This window comes from Pelmatolapia mariae, linkage group LG4 (genome assembly GCF_036321145.2).
Source record: "Pelmatolapia mariae isolate MD_Pm_ZW linkage group LG4, Pm_UMD_F_2, whole genome shotgun sequence".
In the NCBI taxonomy this organism is placed as follows: domain Eukaryota; kingdom Metazoa; phylum Chordata; class Actinopteri; order Cichliformes; family Cichlidae; genus Pelmatolapia; species Pelmatolapia mariae.
Window position 1 is genome coordinate 1,255,968 of NC_086230.1, and position 16,169 is coordinate 1,272,136.

Here is a 16,169-nt window from a genome sequence, read left to right on the forward strand (position 1 = left end):
TTTCAGATTTAGCAAAGAGTGAGGAAGAGACAGAGGAGGTGAAATTAAATGTAGGGACATAAATAGGACCAGAAAAACTCAAGTAAAATGAATGGTTGCTTGTGCCATGAGCCAGCTTTTAATTGCTTTAAAATCTAAATTGTGACCTTGATTTAAAGCTAGCAACAGTGCACCAATGAAACCTAACCAAACCTTGTTTACAAAGCAAAGATTTTTGTGAAGTCACGCGATGTGTTTTAATCATTCTGACAAAAGGGAAATTAAAACGTATGTTTAGATAGTATGTGGAGGTGAGTCGCATCGCATAGCACTGCTGTTTTTATGTGACTGGAAGTGTGAAAACGACGCCATTCTTCGCTAGCGGAGTGAGACCTCTTCACTGACTCGCTCCTCTTCTATGACGCCGTAGCAGCCGAGCCTCTGCCGGTTCGCTCCCCTCACTGTGCATAGCTGGCTGCGTGCTGCACATCGCCTTCATCGGGAGACAAAGCGAGGCAGAGGTAACACAGGAGCGAATCTACACCTGTCTGTGGATTTAAAGAGCGACGAAGAGGATTTGAAATTGTCAGTGCTGCGACAGGGATCCGCTCCACACCGCTGGTCAGATAAGAGGTAACCAGATCCGGCGAAGCCGTCTTATTACGCACCCTAAACAGATCAAAGGGCTATCATTTTACGCACAGGGGATATGGCATGTGATGTTAAATAAAACAAGGGGCTGAATGCTGACCTAATTGTTAATCGACATGCATTATGGCGGTCAGAATAAACAGATTTTGTCTGGGATTTGGGGGGGGGGTTGTAAATCTCCCATGTTTCTGTGCTGACGACTGTTCATTGACATCATGCAATCTCACATTAACTGATTTAGTGCGGGTTTCATATTTGCCTACATTTTTAAATTGAATAGTATATGGATTTTGGGAGGTGTGCCGTCTCCTAGACTATAAATAGCATTTATAGTATTGCTATACGTGTGCATAACTGTTTGAAAACAATGCAATTTGTTGGTTCAAGTCGATCTGGTGTGGCTTTCTATGTCGCTTAGTGTCTCGTTGCAGTCTCTCTGGATGACATTCCTCCCACTCTCTCTTTCCCCCACTCTTTCTCCCACATACATACAGACATCCTTTCCTTCTGCCTTGTCTGTCCCCTTTGTTCAGTACAATAAGCTATGCTGATATTTTAGGTCTTTCAGGTACATTTTTACAGTGCAAATCCCACACCCTGCTACCATTTTCCCTGTCCTGGTTTGCATTTATGCTTCTATTTGTGGAGACACACATGGCTGGTGTGTTTCTGAAGTCTGTAGAAGAGTCTCAACAGATGTTGCAGGTGAGGCTGTGAAATGCATGTCCAGCAGCTAACACAGTGTTTTAGGACAGATGCCATTGCCACCCGTGATGTTTAAATCTCTTTCCTGCATATTTACACTGCCCTCTTTTTTTTATTGACTCCACTTTATTTGAAAAGCAGGTGTAGCAGCCAAGTGTCTGTGCGTTTGTGTGAATGTCTGAGAATTTTAACCTCAGTGTAGGTAACTTGATGGAGTTACCCTGCTCTTCATGCTCAACACTTTAATGTTATGGGTGTATAGCTGTGGAACACACACGCCTCACCTTGTAACAGACCCATATTTATAATATTGAAAGTTATTCATGTCTTTCTTTATTGCATTACATAATTCAGAAACAGTCCGAGTTTCTATCTCAGGCTTAGTCCAGTTCCAGTGGCACATGGATCCAGTTCATCTTATAGATTGGCAGCATAATCCAAGAAAGATGTTTAGATATTCTCAGTTATTCTGTCCCACTTATGCAGAAAATGAGGCACTTCTGTACATTTTTTTTTAAATTCCCTCTGTGACAAATGTATGAACATTTATGTATGCATTTGTATTAGGCCTAATAATTTGCCTCTTACTTTTTCGACCTAACAGAATTTTCCACAGGTTAGAGGCAGATCCATATATTTGCCCAACAGTAACACAATTTCCGGGATTTCTGTAGTTTTCTGTGTTCCACTCCCCCATTGGTCCAGCAGTGATTTGTTTAGCTGCACTATGTGCATGGCTGTGTGAATGATGTCCAGCAAACCATGGGGGGAAACATTCTCTGTAAAATCCGGTGTTGTTAGGAGAGACAGCGTTTATCCTACTTTGGATGGTACAGCCCTCAATTCTAGAAATCCGGCTGAAATCCATCCTATATTGGACCCAGGCTGGTCTGATTTTGGTAAATTTTTTCCACAGCATGCTTCATCTGAACTGATTTCCTGGTTAGTGTGTGATGTCACACTGCATCATGATCTTCATCATCATCATCATTTGACTGGAAAGGACCAAAAAGCTCGCCTGATTTAGCTTTCTAACTGCATGAGTGTGGATTTCACCATTGTTTTCTTCCTGTCACATGTTTATCATGTAGCTTTTTCTTTTATTGATTTTATTGACAGCTCTCTGTCCACGTGAGATGTAAAAACAGTCTAGAAAAGCTCTTCAAACTTGATCATCAGTGGAGATCTGATTTTATTGATTGATTATTCCATATGACTGGTTTATATTCCTGTGTTATCACAAAAATCTGTGAAAAAAAATGCTCCATTGTTCTTTTTCTTCTTTTATCTGGAAATGTTCAGTCTCATCCTGGTCCAGATTGCAATTTTGACAAGTTCAGTTCAGGCAAATGGAACAGAAAGCAACAAGTAACCTTGCGGACGAGGATAATAATGACCAACATGTTTCATTGCAAGCAGGGAACATATATAGGAAGGCAGCAATCCCAGTATTGCCTTATATATAAACTGTAAATTAGAGTTCCTCCGACTGGCCAAAGCAGGCCATCCTACCTGAGAGTATAACTCACAGTGGTGAGTCTGAAATTAAAAAGTGATGAACCTCAGAGAAGCATGATACACAATCAACCGTTCGAAGACATTGAGCAGAAGCATTCACATATGGAATATCTCCATAATCCAAGATCATTTAGCTTTATACCTGCCACTCTACTGCACAATTTAACAATGTGCTCCAGCTTCTTCTTATTTTTCAAGCTAAGAGACCCAAACCAGCAGATTAAAGAAAAAGTTAAGACAGACTCAATAAAACAAGAATAAACCATTTTCATAAAATGTTATTCACATTAAAATCACTTAGTTTCTGATACAAATACATACGCTGGTGAGTCTTTGCACATATGGTGTCTGTATTCAATTTAAATTTCAACTTTTCATCAGCAATGGTGCCCAGATATTTGTATTTCTCTACCACCTCAATTTCTTGACCATGAATACAAACGGGGCAGGGATGAAAATCAATGTTTATGAAAGTCAAAAACCATTCCCTTTGTTTTAAACACATTAATGTCAAGAAAGGACTGTCCACACCATGCTACAACTGGGCCATGGTCATGGTCTGTATCATAGAGCAGAGACACAAAACAAGTCCCAATTGGTACAAGGAAAAAAAGTCTGGATAGACTCCACTGACCACACTGGAGCCAATATTCTACAGTAGGCAAGGAAATTGTCAGAAATGGTTACCATGAGGAGTTTAAGTCCATTTTAAAGGAGTGAGAGAATAACTCTTTTAGTCAGGGTGACTGTTTTGTTAGGGCTGCAGCTACCAATTAGTTTAGTAATCGAGCAATCTATCGATTATTCCATCATTTCATCAGATAAGAATACTTTTGTCTTAGTAATGAGCATAAATATTCAAAAGGGGAAAAAGAACATGCATCTTTCAGAATGAGCTGCTCATTGGTTTCCATTTTTAAAATGGGAATGATTTAAAGTTTAACTGAGGGCATCTCTCCAAAAAAAAAAACGACTAGATCATTTAATTGTGCGTACGTCCCATGTTGAAATTTGATTTTTTTAAAGAAAGTATTTTCTTAAATGCAAGAATATGCAAATAATGTTAAGTACAGACAAAGTCAAATAAAAAAGTTATATATGCAATCTAAACCAAGGGATAAAAAGAAATGTACCTTTACTCTCGTCTTCTTGAAAGGCTTTCTGAGGTTAATAGGAGGCAAGTTTTTGTGCTGCTGAAAACAGACTTTATGGTCCTTAAAGTCTGTTATGAAGTGATTGGATTTAAGACAGGATCCCCGGATTCAAGATGCTGGTGGTGGTGAAGATGAAGATGGAGGGTTGAATGCAGTTCTAAGTCAGTCGGGTGAGGGCTGTTGCACGAATGACAGAAACACACAGAGATTAGCTTGAGACAAATTTCTGTTGTCCTTGAGGCAGTTGTTGATGTTATTTGGTGTTATATAAATAAAAATGTAAAGCAAGCAAAGTAGAAGCTGGCTCAAAGAAGGCAGAAGATGACTCGACTAGATTAGAAGAAAACAAGAAGAACCCCAACTTTCTTTGGTGACAAAGCTCTGTTGAGCTGAATTTTCCTTTTTTCTATTTATTATTATTTATTATATTTAATTACATTTGTGATTACTTTTAATAACTAGAAAGTGAAGTGAAAGAGTAAACTTTAACCCAAACCAAGTATTTTGGATTTAAACACCATTCCTACAAGACTGCTCAAAGAAGTCCTTCCATTAATTAATGTTTCAGTCTTAAATATATGCAATCTGTCTTTAATAATATCCCATGTACCACAGGCCTGAAAGGTGGGAGGAATTAAAACACTTTTACTTAAAAAGCCTCTACTAATTGAAAGGCTGTTGGTTCAATCCCTGGCTGCTCCTGTCTGCATACCAAAGTAATTTTGGATAAGATGCTGCACCCTGAGTTGATTACATCACAGCGTGAATGTTAGAGAAAAAGCACTTAGACCTTAAAAAGGGTCTTGTATGAATGGCTATGTGGGTGGATGAAGGAGACATGTTATATAAAGCATAGAAATGAGAATAGAAAAGCACTATAAATGAACTGGTGGCTTCTTAACAATCAAGCTAATGTAGAGTTCTGTCCTTAGAACAGTTCTATTTACATTTTACATGTTTCCTTATACATTATACATATTGTTAGAAACCATAGCATACATTTGCATTAGTATGCAGGTAATACCTGGCTTTATCTATTCATGAAGCCACATGACACACACAGTTGGATGACCTCCAGTCACCTCCAGTCCTAACCCTAACCTCCTGATTCAGATAAAACTGAGGTTATTGCACTCATAAATACTCTGGATGGGATTACCTCTCCTCCAGTAACACTGTGGGGAATCCTGCAGTCATTTTTGGATATGTCCTTCAGTGTGCATAATAAACAATTTATTATTTAGAACTGCTGTTATCAGGTTTTTGTAAGTTTGTTGAAAAGTAGTCAATTGACCCAGAATGTTCCAACAAGAATACTGACAGGGATTTAAAAAAAAAAAAAAATCTCATATATCGGCTTCTCATCGTTGTCTCTCTGACATTCTACACTGACTTCAGATGAACATAGCTAGCATTAAATTGGGAGGGATAAGAAAACAGAATTCACTTGACTGCAAGCTGTAATTACTAATATATAATGGTGGGATTTTACACACTGTACATTTTAAGTCCTCCAGCAGACTGTTCAAATTACAAGGGGAAATTCCCTTAATAAAATGATTTTTTTCTATGTATTGCACGTGTGTAAAGTTGCTTTGCATACAAAGTGAATGGAATCTTCAGTAGATTTTATGTTTTCACATTGGGTTCTTTAATTTTTCATTTCATTATCCACAGTTCCCGTTTAATGAGGGAGGCAGGTATTTTTATAGTGACAGCAGGTACCTGATTAAGAACATATTCCTATTAAGTTTTTTAAGTTTAGCATAACTTAGCTTAGTGGTTTACTTTTATCAATAACTAAAATAAACTTGTGACTCTGTGGGAGCCTGCACGATACACCACTTTTATCCAAATCAGTCATTTCTGTGTACTGCGTCCACTATTTGTTATTTACATCGTTTACTTTTGAATTTCACATCAACAGCAGCTTGTATCTTTTTCTTGCATGCTTTCGTAGCCTGTGTGTTTATGCCTCAAGTGGTTTTATTTGTTTCCACCTTTAGCGTGGACTCATTTGGGCTTGTCTTGCTGTTATATGCACTAAGGAATATTCATAGTGTTGCTGTATCGTTGATATAACTTTTGATTACATGGTGTCACATAAAAATTATACCGATATAATGAATGGCATGGCACTAGCTCTCATTGCATTATATGGTGACATTTTCTGTTGAATTCAAAACATAATTCTCGAATTTTCTCATATATTACACCTGTGCAGTCAACACATCTATGTTTCATATTTCTTTTCTCTTTTGTATTTGTCTGGGTCCAGGCATCAGAGTCAGTGTAGATAATTCTGTCTAATATCGAGTTACTTTTTGTTTTTTGTTTGAAGAATTAACCTGTTTATACTAAGGCAGTATACAGTGTGGATATGGAAATTACTTTTATTTTGATTGCACAAAAGGTCAAGAGTGTAATTTAGTTTAACTCTGTAGGAAACTGACACATTTCTTGTTAATTTTATCATATTTGTAATAATTTTGTTGTATTTTTAATTTTGCTAGCTGTTTTTTTTTTTTTTATCTGTGTTGTTCAGCACTTTGGTCTGCCTGGTGTGTTTTTAAAGTGCTATACAAACAAACGATGATGATGATGATGATAATGATGCTAAAGTGCAACTGCATTATGCTGCTAACATAACTTTGCTCCTTGCAAGAACCTGCACAGATAGCATGCTAATGCTAAGCTTAAGAAATAGCATAAAATCCTGCAAAGTTTAAACTCTGGTCTGGTTTGTTTTTCCCCCTTGGTGCGGTCCATGTGAGCAGATGTCACCACAATAGTCATACTTGGGTGCCAACACAAAAACAAACAAATAAACAAACAAACAAAAAAAAGCACCAAGGACCTCCAGTGAGGTTCATTCATGGTGTGAATATGATTCAATCTCAATCCAACCCAGCTATCAGTTTTACGTTGCAAGTTTAAGCTAAACCCCTCCCATAGTCATGTATGCTTTCCATTCAGGGATGTGGCAAGGTACCATAGATGTACAAAGGTCAGTACAGGTTAGCAACTAGCCATGTAAAGTTGCCATGAGTGTAAATTTTCCACGTTCTCCCATAGAACACTGCACCTTTTTACTGTATTTACTTTGTTGCTCCCGTCACAGACACATCTAGCCAATAAGCAGACTAATCATTTTTCTCTCTGCATGAAAAAGAATCCAAATCATGGAGAAAAGCTACAAGTTTATAAACTAATTAACAATTTCAGACCAGAGTAAAACTATAGGTGTGAAAATGCTCTTAAAGACAGTGGAGGCTCTGTCATGGTTTAGACCGGTCACAGCAGATGGCCCCGCCCCTCCCTCAGCCTGGTTCTGCCGGAGGTTTCTTCCTGTTAAAAGGGAGTTTTTCCTTCCCACTGTCGCCAAAGTGCTTGCTCATAGGGGGTCACATGATTGTTGGGTTTTTCTCTGTATGTATTATTGTAGGATCTAGTGTACATTATAAAGCGCCTTGAGGTGACTGTTGTTGTGATTTGGCGCTGTATAAATAAAATTGAATTGAATTGAATAGAGCTGAATTTCAGCCAGTGGTGTTGGGGATCTTTTTAAAAGGTATGGAAATATGAACACAGAAATAAACAATCAGATTTTGATCCACCATGCTGCACCATCTTTAAAGCATTGAATTAGCAACTGCTTCATTTTTCAGCATTATAATGATCGTACTAGGATAGAAAAACACATGATGGAACATTATCAGTTATGGATTGTGTTAGGTGACTAACGGGTGGACTTATTTACAGTGATAGGAGTATTTACAAGGGTTGGGACTATTTACAGGGACTGGGTAAATCTGCGAGAACAAGTAGAAAACAAACTGGGGGGATTTAAGGAAGAACGACAAAACAGAGTTAATGGGGTGACACCGAAAGCTGAGAGCAAAACGTATGCAAACAGGGCGAGTTAGAGAGCTTACTTGACACACTGTAAATACAGACACAGGCGGTGACTTTCTGGAAGCAGAGGCGAGGTATATCTCTGTTTTAGATCAGAGAACACAACAGGCAGGGGAGTGGATAGTGGGACAGGCACTTGTGGAAGCGACAATACTCCGACACCAGACATCAGTCGCACAGCTCTTTAAAAATGCTCCCTGGCGCGAGATATGTAAAGACTTATCAAAGTGTCTGAAATGTAAAATTCCAACCTCCCCTTTAGTGTGCTTGTTGGGAAAATTGGATGATGTCACTACAGAAACTAATACAGTCCACATGGTTTTCACTGCCCTATGCATAGCCAAGAAAACGGTCCTCATGAACTGGAAAAATAAAAATAATCTTAATTCTAGCCAATATAGAAACCATCTAATAGATCACATTAGTCTCGATACAGCCTCTGCCACCACATTAGATCAATCCCTCTGGGCTCCTTTGATCGGCTCCATCACCTAGCGGGGGTGGGGGGTCGTGGTTTGGTCCCGCCTTAGCTATTGTGGTTGATGTGGAGGTTGGGACGGGCTTAGGGCGCCTGGAGAACCCCTAGCGACGTTATCCCTGGAGGGCTTAACCCGGGGGGTTGTGGTCATAACCTGGTTAGTGGCTCTGGTCGCTCTTAGAGGGTGTTCTCCTCGTGGCTGCGTGCAGCGGGGCTGGGGGATTGTCTGTGCTGGCGGACGTAGGTTACTGGCCTGGTAGCCTGGCTGCCCCTGAGTGAATCCGGGGCAGGCGTGGGGGCTTGGGGTTCGGGGGTGCTTTGCCTCCGTGCTGGGGCTCTGGCTGGGCCTTGGGGGCTTCGGTCCTCGTCGGTGTGTCGCCGAGGTTGTGGGCGGGTGGGTGCACGGGGGCTCAGCCCTGGCGCAGGGGGCCTCTAGTGCATCGGCCTAACTGGGGGGCTCTTCAACTGGCAGGGAGGTTGTTCCATCCTTGCAGGAGTCCACTCTGCAGGTGGGGGAGAGACAAAGGAGAGGTGGAGAATAAACTTAACCTGGGTGTCTGTTGTCTTGTGTAGTCTGGGAGATAATTGAATGTTGGGGTGGGTACAGTTTCCTCTGCGGTGGGGTAGGGTGGGCTGCCCCGGGTCCTGTGGGGCTTGGCGGTGCTGCTGCCATAGGCCCCGGTCTGGATGGGCCTGGGCTCCCTTGCCTTGGTGGGTACCAGAGGACAGAGTGCCTACTGGGGTCAGCGGGGGAGCTGGCCCTAGGGAGGGGCATCTTGCCCCTCCCTTCTTTTCCTCCCCATCCCCGGCTGCCTCCCTCTTCCCGATCCACCACACCCACCCACACAGGTAGGGCCTTGGGGTGCGGGTGTGTCACCAGGGTGCAGGGGAGGCATTCCCCCCCCCTCTGTCCCCTTCTGGCCACCTGTGCCTCAATTTTATTCCACAACTTAGACATCCACATTACTCACACTCTCATAACACATACATATATATAGGGCCTTGAGGGTGGCCACGTTAACGGCGTCCAGTGAATGGTCTGAGTATTCAACCCTACCTCTGGCGCCGGTGCCCACCTCTCAATTTTAAATCCATGGAGACATTGACGGTTCTCGGGAGGGGCCGTGTTAACACCTGCTGCTCTCCGGCAGCAGCACCATGCCCTCCCCTGTTTTAAATGCACTTTAGAACAACACGCAGCGACACTACACATGAGCGGGAGGAGGGAGGTATGGGGTCTTCACACACCCCCGTTCTCTACTAGCCATCGGGGCGGGGGGGCTGGGAGGAGGTGTTGGCTGTCCGATTGGCCTCCCTGCTGCTGCGGAGCCTGGGGCGGTCTGCTTGCCTCCACCCCGGGGGAAAGGGTCACATCTCTTGGGTCTGGGTGCCGTTTCCCCCTCTGGGGGCGAGGGTACCTGGACCCGGGGTATAGAGTATGTTTGGGGAGTGTGATTGTGTGTACATGTCCATTTATGTCTATCCTTACGTTGGGTGAGTGCTGAGTGTTTGTATATGTGTGCATGAGGGTGGGAATGCATGTTTGTGTCTGTGTGTGCCTGTTTGTCTGTGTCTATATGTCAGGTCGGGTCTTAGACTCCACCTCCCTGGGAACTCCCAGGCCCTCCAAAGTGTGGAGGCCTATCTCCCCTCACCACACTCCCTGCCGGTGACTGATGCCCTCAGGGGTTGGTGCATTGGTGGTTCTTGGTGTCCGGGGCTGGGTGCTCAGGTATGCACCAGCTCACTGCCGGTGGCTACTTGGCGGGGCCTGGCGCCTGTTGCTCGGTCAGGCCTCTTCCGGGGCAAAGGGGGCCCTCGGGCCTCCGGCCTCGGGGTCTGCGGCTCGGTTCACTGGCACAGCTGGCTGCCGGCAGAGCCGGCGGGCACGCCAGTGCAGCCCCCTCTGGCTTCTGCTCTGTGGCTACTGGGTGACCCCTCGTCTGGGGATCTCCTCAGCCCTTCCCAGGAGGGTGGCACAGATGCTCCTCCGGTGGTCCTCCTTGGGCTCTCGCACTCTGGGGCCTCTGGAATGTCTGGAGCCTGGATCTCCTCCATGCCTGCTTCATGCCCTGGGGGACAGGGCTATGGCTCCTTACACCCGCTAGCGGACCGTTACATGGGGTAACCTTTTTGTATACAAGCGCGCTGATCCACACGGGTGTGCACACGGGTGTTCACTGTTCGTAGACATAAACTACACCTTTCTTAGCTGCTACTTCAAAGCACATTGTGCGCTGTCGGTCCTGCGTGCTGCACAACAACATTCAATATTTAGTATTTACTGCTGTTCACACTTAGCTAGATTAGCGTGATGGTGTTGTGTTTAGTATGTTGCTTTGTTTTTTTTGCTTGTTTTCTATTCTTTTTCTCTCAACAGGTGATCCAGGAGATTTTTTTTCTTTGTCTTTGTAAGTGCCCTTTCTCACTGTCCCTTTTCCCTTCTGTTTTTCTTTTCCTTCCTCTCTTTCTTTCTCCCTTTCCTGTCCCCCAGTCATGTCTGTCCCGTCTGTAACAACTGAAAATAAAATAAATAATAACAACAAAGGTTGATCAAATGGACCACTACGGCAATGCCATGATGATCCATTTGGCAAAATAAATCCATTGGGTATCCTTGTTGGTCTTCAGACAACAATTCTGACGGCTAAAGAACCAAATGGGACTGGCAAAAAAAATTAAAAAATGCTCCCCCTGATGACGTCTGATGCGCCGCAGGTGATCCTGCAAAGCACCGCCCCGCCTACCTGTGCCAAAAAAGGGAAAAACCCAAGAACGCCACACGTACACACCAGCTCCTAATAGATTCGTCTCTCCAGAGCCTGGAACTCAGTATTAAGCAGTGTAGGATCATCTTGACAGAGAACAAATAAAAGGCAGAACTATCTAGAGAAGAGTATAGAATGTCCTTCAGGAAGCCTGGAGAATAATTCCTAAAGATACTTAAAGAAATTACAGAACGCCACCTCAGAAAGTTCAGGTGCCATAACAAATACTGACTTTCAATATTATTAGGAATGTACAAACTCTGCTTTTGCCTACATACATGGGAAATACTGCATTTCCATGTATGCTTACACACTTTAATAAATCATCGCACCTATTTTCTATTTCCCTCATAAAAACAAAGAAATGGGTGGTTCAAGACTTTTGTACAAAACTCTTTACAAGACTAAACATATTTTTCCAAGCCATCTGAATTAGTTACCTCAATTTGAACCGGTGCTGGTACCCGTCAGTCTTGTTCAACTTATAGCAGAAGCTTGTTTTTGAGAGTATGTGCCTTGGATGAAGATTTGTGTTCATCAAGATTCCAAAATATCGTTTGCAGGACTTCAAACATGTATTTGAGCTCTGGTGGAAAGCTTAGGACCAGACAGCAGACCATATGCCTCTGCAGTGCTAGCCAAACCATTGAGGACCACCACAGCTTGAACACTGATATCCAACTGGGCATTTTCTGGCTTCATCATGCCTTTAGCTCCATGTCTGTATTCTGTGTGACTGAAAACTATTTTATAAGCTACTTTTACAAGAAGAAATACTTCATAAGAATAGAAACATTTCAACAAACATGTGAAGGCAAGATGAAGCTTACCTGAACATGAATTCTCAAGAATTGAACAAATTACACATTTAACAAAATCTTAATTTGTATTGTAATATAGAACACAGTCTGAATATCTTGAGCAATATAATTAATTTAAAAATTGCACTGCAATAACATTCATGTGTGCAGATGGTTGACCTAAAAATTGGCTGATTTAACATGAAATGACTGAGATAACTCAAATGTATTAGACCACCACCATGTTGCAGCTGACCTAAATTAACAACACTGCTAATTACCAAAATCATTTCTTTTTCTTTAACGGTTAATCCTCCTGTACCACCACCAGTGTGCAAGCTCTTTAGTCAACATGACAACAAAAAAACATAAAAATAGTAAAATACATTAATAAGATGCCAAATTACAATTATTTACTTCCATCTGTGAACAGTGTGACTGTGGGATTGTGTGCCTATGAGACTGCACCTCGGGGCTCAGAGTATTGGGGTCAGTTGAGACGGCAACATCAAAGATATGCAAAACACATACGCTCACAAAAATATTAATGCATGCACACATACGCATTATCGCATACTCATTTTAATCTCCTCCCAACCTTCTTCATCCTGGCTGAAACAACTGTGAGATACAGCTATCTGCTATTTACCTAGTCGTTCCCTCACAAAGTAGTAGTGATGGGATTTCCGTCTCTTTTTAGAGAACCGGCTCTTTCGGCTCAGCTCACGAAAAAGAGCCGGCTCTTTCAGCTCCCAACCGGCTCTTCGGGTTGTTTTGTTGCTTTAATTAATTTATTATTAACAACAATATAAAATTATGCACAAAAGGAATTATTAATGTAAAAAAACTTGGTTTTATTTATATATGTTTATATATAAATATATACGGTGGCCCCTAGAGAAAAAGCACGTACAAACTCCAAAACACATTGCTAGCATTAACTGAACTTCCAAAACAGAGCTACCTAGATCACTTAAATTACAAAATTAAAAGAATATGTGTATTGTTTGTGTATTTATACACCAACACTCAACGTTCATTTACCTGTTACTGCCGCACACCAAATCTGGTCATTGGTACTTCCTGACTTGTGTAGCCACTAGGTAACAAAAGCTCAACACTGCCCATAGCATCCTTTGGAGTTTGTACGTGTTTTGTCTCTAGGGGCCACCGTAAATATACTGTTATTTATTCACTCCACATAAAATATAATAAATAAATTATATAATACAAAAACCTACAATTTACATTTCAGCTTTTGACTATTTAAATGTTCAGCTTTTTCCTTTTAAACAAATTTAAAGTGAAACAACACAAAACACTGCAAACCACAACACAATAAAATGTAAATTGAAATATGCAAAACAAAAAGAAGATGCACATTCTCTATCATATGGGCCTGCATGAATAAATTTACTGAATCCTTTATCATCCGCAACTAGGGATGGGTATCGAAACCCGGTTCTTGTTGAGAACCGGTTCCCACTGTTTCAATTCCTTGTAATTGTTTGCCATTTTTGCAAACGATTCCCTTATCGATTCCAGTCGCCCCGAATGACATCACCACGTTGCGGAGCGTCATTTACCTGGCAGGAAACACGGTGCCTACGCGGCTCAAACGCTCAAAAGTTTGGTTATAGTTTACGAGAACGGATGACAACAGGGCAACTTGCAATACTTGCAAAGTAGATATTTCATTTAAGGGAGGAAACACTACGAATATGCAAAAGCATTTGCTCACAAAACACGCGATGACCTTAAATGAATGTCATGTTTTTAATTCTCCGGACTCGTGAATCTCAGCCCAGCAGCAGCGGTAACGTTTGCACGTCCTCTCCCGTTAATGCGGCAGGTAAATAATCAACTAACAGTGCATATTATGTTAGCGCGATCTGCCTTATTACAAAACCTGCCATTACTGTGGATTTAGGTGACCATGATGAGACAGACAGAGTCTGGTTGGCAGTTGTCGCTGCAGTCTACCGTTAGCGTCTCCTTTCAGGCCAGGATAGACGAACGTCACCGAGCAGTGACTAAGTTTGTGGTAAAAGGTTTGCACCCATTTGCCACAGCAGATGCCCCCGATTTTCGGTAAGTGAATGTGTTTAATTGTAGGCAGGGGCATTACTAGATATTCTTGTGTAATTGCTACAGAATAATTTATGTTATACTTTGTTATTGCTACAGAAGAATATTTATTTTATTATTTTACATTTACAATTTTTTTTCCTGGGGACCCCGTGACACCCCATTGAAGAGCCGTAGGCTGTGGATCTCTTAAGATCTCACTGTTGGGTTTGTAAGGCCATGTTACTCCTAAATTTCAATATTGTTCAAAGAGAAGATATAAAACAAAGTCTAAGCTAATCGACCTTAGTGTTCTCCTTTTTTAAAAAGAATCGATAAGAGAATCGATAAAGAATCGAATCGTTAAACAGAATCGAAAATGGAATCGTAATTGTGAAAATCTTATCAATACCCATCCCTATCCGCAACTGAAAATAGTTGTGGTTGATTACTATACCTTTCTAATGTGACGTTGTTGTCCCTGGCTCTCTTTCTCTCTCTCTCCCTCCCGCTCTGTTCCTGTGCTACTCTGAGTGTGACTACCACCCCTCCCCCCTCTGCTCAGCGCAAAGCACAAGGCTCTCGTGCGGAGTGAAGCGGAAAAAAAGTGTGCGAGAAAGAAGAAAAAAAAAAAACACGGCTCCTTATCGCGTCGTTCACTTCAAAGAGTCAGCTCTAAGAGCCGTTTCGTTCACGACTGACACATCACTACAAAGCAGCCTGTTGGGTATTAACACCTCGTGATTTATCATTATTTAAATATATTTGTGTAATTTTAATATATTTTCCATTTTATCATATTAATGTTGTTTAAAATATGACATCTGACAAATTTACGGGTGGTTCGACGGTAAGGTGGTTCCCATTGTTGCCTCTCAGCAAGATGGTCCTGAGTTGAATTCTACCATCTGGTGTGGAGCTTGCACAATTTAGCCCTGCGACAGGCTGGCAACCTGCCTAGGGTGTACCCCACCTCTCACCCTATAGTCGCTGGCTCAAGTCCCCTGAATTGAACAAGTGGAAGATGACGGTTGGATGGAACAAATTTATAATATTGTATTATTATTGTTCTAGTAAATTTACCAGTGTATATAGATCTTTCTTTATTAAAATATTAAATTTTGTGCTTTAGTGTACTGTAAAACTAATATATTCGGTACCATATATTTAAAACCTTTTACCATGTACACAGTGTATATCATATAAATATATTTGCAATGTTCAACAGGATTAAGGAATTAAAGGTCATATAAGATTGTTAAACTCAAAATGTTTCACATTTTTACTGATCAAACAGCTGTGGGCCTCGCAAAACCCATCTGTGTGAAATACGTATGGATACCAAAAGGAACTGCTTTCCTTGACAGTTACTGATTTTTGGCCTAACACCAAAGCAAAGACCTGCAGATCTAGAAACAACTAGGCAAGGACCAGCTCTTTAAATGCAAAACCTACCAGTGGACTCAGACTGTGACTTGAATTATATGATTTTTAAGTTAAAGAAAAAAAAATATATCTGATGAGCCTCAAAGAGACTACCCATGGCAGCCACTATTGAGCGGTGCACTGGAGTACTACCAGAAAAAGAACTGACAGAGTGAGGGCCCAAGTGATTTCATTGTTTGTTTTCACGTTTACTCCTCCAGGATTAACCAGGCCGGCAAGAAACATGACCAATAACACACAATAAACAACAAGGGGAACTCTAACACAGGGGAAGATGACACAAAGAAATTAAGAAACAAAGGACTAATAGCAACCTAGAAATGGACTGGATGAGCTAAACTGAAACCAGAACACAAATGAATACAAAATGACACATTAACAACCCACATACTGGGTCACATGACCCAGTACCGTGACACAAATTTGTTGAATTTGAGTTTCTAAAAGTAAAAGAGGCACAAAAAGAATAGGTTAAATAACCTGTGTTATGTCTTAAAAGTTAGATTATTTTTAAAAAGAAAGAAAATTAGCCTTGTTCTAATTTTGTGGTGGAATATGTCATATATCATACACTCATATCCATGAGACCCAGCCTATTCATTTATGTCCTCTGTAAGTGACATTTGTCTTTGGTCTCTGTCTTTCGACTTATTTGAGCTACCCTACTAAGTCGTGATGTGCTCAATAG

General features: G+C 41.4%; 1 protein-coding gene across 5 annotated transcripts in view; it reads left to right on the forward strand.

The window, feature by feature from the left end:
- The first annotated feature begins 372 nt into the window (after positions 1-372).
- jupb (junction plakoglobin b) overlaps positions 373-16,169 on the forward strand; it is a 120,115-nt gene continuing 104,318 nt past the window's right edge. For all 5 annotated transcript variants that reach the window (XM_063471044.1, XM_063471045.1, XM_063471043.1 and 2 more), the window contains exon 1: positions 373-612. The gene's annotated coding sequence lies outside the window, so the exon portion shown is untranslated. The remainder of the gene's footprint in view (positions 613-16,169) is intronic.